Source organism: Podarcis vaucheri (genome assembly GCF_965113315.1).
Source record: "Podarcis vaucheri genome assembly, chromosome: 3".
NCBI lineage: Eukaryota > Metazoa > Chordata > Lepidosauria > Squamata > Lacertidae > Podarcis > Podarcis vaucheri.
The window spans coordinates 72,530,086-72,538,529 of record NC_138761.1 but is presented as its reverse complement, the minus strand read 5'-3'; positions in this window follow the sequence as shown (position 1 = coordinate 72,538,529).

Here is an 8,444-nt window from a genome sequence, read left to right as displayed (position 1 = left end):
GCTTTCCTTTGAACCACATCTGTGAGGTCGAGAGGGGGGTCTTGTCATCTGAGCAGCCCAGGCTTGTGCCTCGGGAGGTCATTTCAGTGCTGCTAATGCAGCGGTTTGTCTTCACCATTGGAGGTGAACTCCATTGTATCTCGAGACAGACAGATGCCAACAGCCAACACAAACTACACAGTGGATATAGTTGCTTTGATCCAAATATTTTTCCTTTTCCTGCTTAAAAAATGCTGTTAACTTTTTGGATTTTTTAAAAAGTCCACTTGCAGTGTTATGTGAGAAAGGAATACTCTAAACTCAAGACGCTTACAGCACCATCCTGGGTATGCTGACTTGGAAACATGGTGTTCAAAGTGGAGGTGGGCTTACTCCCACATAAGTATGCACAGGATTGCAACATTAATGAGAACCTTTGCAAGCATATTAGCCTGTGTGTCAGTCTGGAACTGGCTGCATTGGATCAGTGCCTGAGAGATCAGTATCAGCAAAGCCGCTGTAGGCCAGAAAGCACCTTTTGTTCTCAGGGCAAAGAATAGGCATGTTTTAGTTCCTTCACTAGAGCAAAATTTTGTATGCATAGCTCATATCCTACCTTTTTCCTCCTAGGGGTCATAGAAGTTAAGATCATGGAAAACCATTTTATATGAATGGTGCAATCCTATGCATGCTTACTTAGAAAAGGGGTGGGGGATTTTAGGCCTGGGAACCAAATGCAGTCCTCCAAGCCTCTCTATTGGGCCGTCAGATAGAGGCCACACCCATCACTAGCTCTGCTTCACACTCAGAGGGGTTTTTGCTTGGCTGGAATGTGTCATTGAATTCTGATAATGGATAGAGAAATTGTGTGTGTGTGTGTGTGTGTGTGTGTGTGTGTGTGTGTGTGTGTGTGTGGAAACTAGCCTAGTGTACAAAGGTTGACTTTGCTGTGAAGAAGGTTCTCCTCTCCTGACTTAAGTGCCACGGTGCTCAGTGGAGCTTACTTCTACGTTTGAGTGCAGCCTCTATAATGTGGCCCTTGAGGCCTTTCTATCAGGCCCTTCAGACTCTCTCCAGCCCAGGCTTCCTTGGTGTTCTACTTCCACTGGCTCTGCTCCACACTCTTCCTGAACTGTCCTTGAACAGTGACCTCGAACTGTGGCAATACTTTTCATCTGCCTAAGAGGATGGAAAGAGAAATATGTATGTGTGTGGAAACATGGAATGTAGCCTCCTGCAATGCTACTCAAAGCAGTGAGCCACAGGACCATGCCAGTTTCTGAGCCATCCATCTCCGGCAACTTGACCACATTTCAAGTTGGGTGGGATGCTTCAGGAATCAAATGTGGCCCTGTCACATTGGTGAGGGGGGAGTTTTCTGTCTACCACATCAGATAGTTTGAGAAGCACGGGGGGGGGTGGCTACCATACAAAAAGCAAGGGTCACATCTATTGTTCTGCCCACTTTTACCTCCAGCTCCACTCGCCCTGTTTTGTATTATTATGGTTTTATAGGGCAAAACATGTGGCTGAAGATGCTAGTGTGTCCGTCTGTTTGGTAGACAAGATAGTGGGTAGTTAGCAGAAAACCTTTTGATCTTGGGGTGGACTTGCAGGGTCTGTACCTGGTCTTGGGCCAGAGAGAGACACTGTGGATGCTGCTTGACTGAATAAGACAGGAGGGCTTGGGGTCCAGAGAGCAGGTTGTATAGCCACAAGCACCTTGTTAAATAAAGTAAATAAAAATAGATAGCATCATCTGTAGAGTACCTGGGGTGATCATGTACAGCTTTGCTCATTCTCCCAGAGGCCACACCATACATTGAAAGCACATTTACAGCACTTTAACTCTCATGGTTAAAGCGATTCCTTTGGAAGTATAGTTTATCACCTCCAGACTATGACTCCCTCCATCCTTAAACTAAAGTTCCCAGGATTCATGTATGGTGCGAATCAGGGTGTAGCAGTAAGAACCTTATTACCCAGGATGCCGAGTCAGATGTAGAGTTTTTCTGACAGTTGCAAAATTCAGCTTCAGAAACTTCATTCTACAAGTGTTTTGTCCAGATTATGGCTTCTAACTTTTTCATCCTTCAGCAGGTTTCCACTAAAATCCCATCCCATCTTACCATCATTACATTTTATTTTATTTTGTCTTTTTCCTCATGTCTGGGAACAACTATGGGAAAGTTTTAGTGGAAACCCCTTCAAACTGTAGGTTTACAAAGAAATCTCTTCTCCGCTTCTCTTCAGCACCAGATCACAGCCTCTTTTTGCTAGACTTTTCCAAAAGAAAAAGGGAAATATCAGGAGGAAGATTACTCAGAACTCGGTGTTACGTTAAGTTTGGCTCTTATCCGGGTATCAGTTTAGGTCAGGGTCAGTCTCCTTCAAGGGACAGAGGGTGAAACTGTACAAGGCAAAACCAGTCCCAGCCCCATGAATCACAAACATTTTAGAAGCACACCAGGCTACTCATGCCAAGATTCTGCTTCCAGCCACCAGGACAGCCAGTTACAGTGGTACCTCGGGTTACATACGCTTCAGGTTACATACACTTCAGCTTACAGACTCCACTAACCCGGAAATAGTACCTCGGGTTAAGAACTTTGCTTCAGGATGAGGAGAACAGAAATCATGCAGTGGCAGCCAGAGGCCCCCATTAGCTAAAGTGGTGCTTCAGGTTAAGAACAGTTTCAGGTTAAGAACAGACCTCCAGAACGAATTACCGTATTTTTCGCCCCATAGGACGCACCGGCCCATTGGACGCACCTAGTTTTTTGGGGGGAAATAAAGGGGAAAAAATTATTTTCCCCCCCCAGGTGCGGGGCTGGGGAAGCCCGAGCTTCCCCCTACCCCAGCCCCCAGAACAGGCTGCTATCCGCTAGCTGTAGGAGAGCCGCGCAACTTCGTGCGGCTCTCCCATGGCTAGCGGAGCGCTGCGTGAAGCCCAAAGCTTGGGACGTGCTGAGCTCAGCGCACCCCAAGCTTCTGGGTGTCGGCAAGGTCTCCGCTAGCCGTGGGAGAGCTGCCTCTCCCACGGCTAGCGGATAGCTTCCTGGAGCCTGGAGAGCGAGAGGGGTCGGTGCGCACCGACCCCCCTCGCTCTCCAGGCTTCAGCGAAAGCCTGCATTCGCCCCATAGGACACACACACATTTCCCCTACATTTTTGGAGGGGGAAAAGTGAGTCCTATAGGGCAAAAAATACGGTAAGTTATTAACCAAAGGTACCACTGTATTCCAAATCTAGGCCCAAATCTGGCTCTCTTGCATTAGAGTTCCACTAAATCTTGGACTACCCTTGTTGCTGGCTATTCAAAGTGAGTTGTTATGTGAGGGGGAGGGGGAAGAGACAAAATTTTACAGGAGGAAACTTTTGGGTTTTGTTTGTTTGTTTTTGGCCTGGTCAGTCTCCCTAGGTTGTGGTGTCTTCTGCAGCTTACCTTATAAACAAAGTTTCTTCACCGGTGCTAAATGAGTCTGCAGGTGCTCAGCGCTAATTCCTTTCCAATCCTCATATTGAAGAGGTGGTACCAAAATGCCCTGGAACATGTTTTTCTTTGGAAGAAGCTCAATCAACTTGCAACATAAGTAAGGAACTGCTGGTACATCTCACTAAGTATCCAGGTTTGTCGAGTGGCATTTATCCATTCTGCAAAACCTTAAGATGTGGCCCCTGAAGGTGTTTTGTTTTATTAGTTATTTACTGTTTGATCTCAGTCAGCCACTCCGTGATCAGAGCCCCCCACCTGCCAAATAAAGATGTTGAAACTGCCTCACAGCAATGGGCTGTGAAAATGGATATTTATAGCACATTTTACATGATATTCTCCCTTTGGAATATAAAACATAAAACTTGGCAGAATTATTCATCACGTGCATAGCACTTTGCAATGCACCAAAGTACTTTCCTATCTTTATCTCGCTCTCTCTTTTGCCCACACAAAACAAGATATTAAAATTCCAGGGGATTTTGTTTTTGTTTTACCGATGGGAAAATGAGGCTGAGAGTTAGTAACCCACCTGAAGCCACCCATTGAGATTTGAACCCCAAACTCCGAGGCTCAAGATCATACCTGTCAGCTCTACCTCTTTGTCTGGCTGATCTACAAGAAGGGAAAGATGCATCTATAAATGCAATAGATCCAAGCTTGATCATTCTGACTCATCAACAGGAAGATCAAGGAGATTCAACAAACGCATCTTCTAATTAGCAGGTACTCACTATATCTACAAAACAATGCTAATATAGACACATAGGTTTTGAGGATGCATGCTCAGCAACCTCTGTGTAAGATAAAACACATAATTATTCTGTCCATTTTACATTAACAATGAAGTGTTTTGCCTCCTTAAGTCCATCATCCAGTTAAATTAACACTTCAGTGGGACTGTTCTGATGTAAGCGTTTTGCAGGCAGATGTGTAGAATCCTGATCTATCATCATCATCATCATCATCATCATCATCATCATCATTATTCATGAATCACTTCCTATAAAGCATCATGAAGTGATTTCACAATGCTGTAAAAACACACATAAAACAATGTCATACACAAAACTGTTTTTAAAAATCACATATATAAAGAATCGCACACGCACGCACATATAATACATATATAAAAAACAATTTCAAGTCCAACACAGATACGGACTGTGGTAAAAATAAAAAGAAAGTCTTCATCGGGCACCAAAAAGACAACAGAGATGTTTCCTGTCTGATTCGCAACTGGGGGAAGTCAAAAAATTCAGGTGCCACTACACCAAAGGCCCAATGATAAGATAATATTTTCAGGATGCCCTCTTCTGTGGAGTATTGTGATTAGTTGGATATATAAGAAATTGGATTCTTTTTAAGGTATCCTGGTGGTATCCCAAGCCATTGGGATTTGTTCCCCGGATCGAAAGGTCGGCGGTTCGAATCCCCGCGGCGGGGTGCGCTCCCGCTGTTCGGTCCCAGCGCCTGCCCACCTAGCAGTTCGAAAGCACCCCCGGGTGCAAGTAGATAAATAGGTACCGCTTACCAGCGGGAAGGTAAACGGCGTTCCGTGTGCGGCTCTGGCTCACCAGAGCAGCGATGTCACGCTGGCCACGTGACCCGGAAGTGTCCCCGGACAGCGCTGGCCCCCGGCCAATAAATGTGAGATGGGCGCACAAACCCCAGAGTCTGTCAAGACTGGCCCGTTCGGGCAGGGGTACCTTTACCTTTACCTTACCAGGCTGGTAGGCAATTGGCAGCTACTGTAATTCAAAAGAAGTGTGATATGATGGTGATATTTTGCAAGAAAATATATACTGAAAGGACCAGCATGAGGGAAGGGAGAATGATTCAGAACACGCTTTGATTCAAAAGGACCATGAATCAATTCCTGGCATTTCCATGTAAGGCTGAGAAAGACTCCTGTCTGAAATCCTGGAGAACTACTGCCTGTCAGTGTAGACAATACTGAGCTAGATGGATCAGTGATATAACTCAATATAAAGCAGAATGCATTGCTTATCTATGCTAGTGTAACATAGTGACCAGAGTGTTATAGGGAACCCTGTAGGGCATCTGCCTATGCAGCAATGAAGCACATTGAGTTGTACAACCCTTTCTCCCAGCCTAACTTAACATTAGGGGCTTGTAGTGCAAGTAAATACACACCAGGCTTCTCTGAGCATCTCACAGAAAATGTATGAGACAAATATGATGAATAAAGCATGCAGAAGTAAGTTCCAAAATCAAGGGTACTTGCTCCAACTTAATGTATTCAGGATCAGGGTGTAAATTTTCCAAATTGCATATACTCCCGCTAGGAATCATAAGTGCTCCCTGTGCATATAGCTTATATTTATATCTCAATTAATTAAGCACTGTGAAATCCTTTGGGGAGTAAAGGGATGGTACATGGATGCCTGGTGCTTATAGCACATTTATTGGAGATTTGTAGTGTGACTTTTAAACGAATGTTTAAATGCAACTTCCTCTTCCATTTGTCTTCTTCCTTTCAGTGTAAAGTTGTCTTTACTGGGTTTATTATATATCATATCATTTATAAATGTAGAAAATGCACGTACAGTGTGATCTTCTCAGGCATGAGCCCTGTTGAATTCAATGGGACTTATTCCCGAGTAAGCATACAGAGGAGTGCAGTCTTATTCTATTATGATATTCAGCCCAACCTAGATTTATGCAGACATAAGTTCCGTTCTGTTCAATGAGACTTGAATGCTGCTACATTAAGATTTGTTTATTTCCATTTACATGGATACTGAGAATGGTGAGGGTGAAACAGGGAACTCCATAGTAATCCAGACACTAACTCTTGCATTTAGCTTGACTTAAGGCAGGTTAAAATGTCACCACCCCTGCATGGAAGTGGACAATTGGTGTGTCACCTGCAGCTATAATAACGAAAGAGTGTAAAGACACTTGCTACACTGTTTATCTAAATTGCCGGGAGCCTTAATGCTGCAGAGTCCTTAGCTGGCTTGCCCAGTGAGCCCACAGAGAAGTGGCTAGCTGAGTGCATCACTTCACTATGGGCACAAACTGGTTCAGGCCAAGTGGTTCAACCCAAAGCTGTTTGTAGCATTGGGCCAAATAGTTTGGAAGAGGCACTGAGACAAACTCATTGATCAGCCAGGAAAGAAGTGAAACTGCTAGCCAGTCTCACATGCAGCAGTATGAATATTTAGGCCGATGCTTACCGGTAATTCACACCTGCCTGTATTAGGAACATTTCCCAAATTATCTTTCAAAATGACTACTACCAGGAAACATCTGAATCCACCCATGTTGGGGAAAACAGGACGGCCTCAACATGACAGGCAGGGCTGCAAGCACAGCAGTCTCCTCATCCACTGATCTACATATACGAAGACATTCTGAACTTCTGGAAATTCTACTCTTGCAGCTTTGAATGGCACCAAGTCCCACCAGAAAGGAAAAATACTGATCCTCCTCTGGTATCTTGAAAGGAAACTATTTATCTCCAGATTTAGGCAGCTCTACCACACTTTCTCTAAGGAGAGTAAGTTTGCGTGTGATTTTTGTCTACCCTTTTCCTGTCTCACCCTGTTTTTTCTTCTTCACCTTTTCCCTTTCCTGTATCAACTTCTGGACTCCAAAGTGAATAATGTTTGTCACTGGGGTTGCCCAACTACCCCTATGAGAGCCAAGGCCTCCTGTGTCACCTGAAAGCCTAACAAATGCATCATGTCAGGGATATGGAACCTGGGGCCTTCCCATGCGCTGCTGAGCTCCATCATCCATTGGCCATGCTGGCTGAGGTTCCCATTCCAGGTATGTCTTCATAGACTTGAGTTCCTTTCATCCTATGCACCACACAGTGTGCCAGAGCTTATGTCACAGTAAATGTGTGAAAGGTTTTCAGGTACCACAAGACTCTTTGTCATTGTTGGTTTTGCAGTAGGCTAACAAGCCGAGAGCCATTGCAGCATAATGGTTACAATGTAGGGGAGCCAACTTGAATAAAATTTGGGGAGGGGAAGTAAGCCCCACCCTGCATAATTGATCATAACTGAACACCCTCCTATCAGATGTCAAGGAAATAAATACCGTATTTTTTGCTCTATAAGACTCACTTTTTCCCTCCTAAAAAGGGAAAATGTGTGTGCGTCTTATGGAGTGAATGCAGGCTGCGCAGCTATCCCAGAAGCCAGAACAGCAAGAGGGATTGCTGCTTTCGCTGTGCAGCGATCCCTCTTGCTGTTCTGGCTTCTGAGATTCAGGATATTTTTCTTCTTGTTTTCCTCCTCCAAAAACTAGGTGCGTCTTGTGGTCTGGTGCGTCTTATAGAGCAAAAAATACGGTAACTAACCAACTTTTAGAAGACGTCTGAAGGCAGCCCTGTTTGGGGAAGTTTTAAATGTTTGAAGTTTTATTCTGTTTTTAGTGTTCTGTTGGGAGCTGCCCTGAGTGGCTGGGGAAACCCAGCCAGATGGGCAGGGTACAAATAATAAAATTATTATGATTAGCACAAGATGCAGTGCATGCACACGGTTTGAATAGCAATGCCCATGAACTGGGGGTGAGGGGGAGGCAGCCCCTTCAAATATTTCGGTGGGGGGTTGAAAGGACCTCAGCCCCTAGGAGTTGGCTCCTTTGTTACAGTGCTGTACTAGGACCTGGGAGACAAGGGTTCAAATCCCTACCTGGCCATAAAAACTCACTGGGTGCCTTTGGACCAGTCACTGCCTCCCAGCCTAACCTACTTTGGAATAAATGCAACAAATAAATAATCAACAAACATGGCTCCCCCTTTGGAAATGGTTCCAAGAAGTTGTTCAGAGAAAGGAAATGATCCCCCCTCCCCGCTCTCAGAGCTCCTTTGCTCTCTTGGGGTTTCTTCCAGCTGGTTCCTTTGCGAGTCTCCTCCCAACTCCAGCAGCCCATCTTCCTCTCCACCCAACCCCCCGCCCCTCTTGAGGGTCCATCTGCTTGGTGCTGCCGCGCCT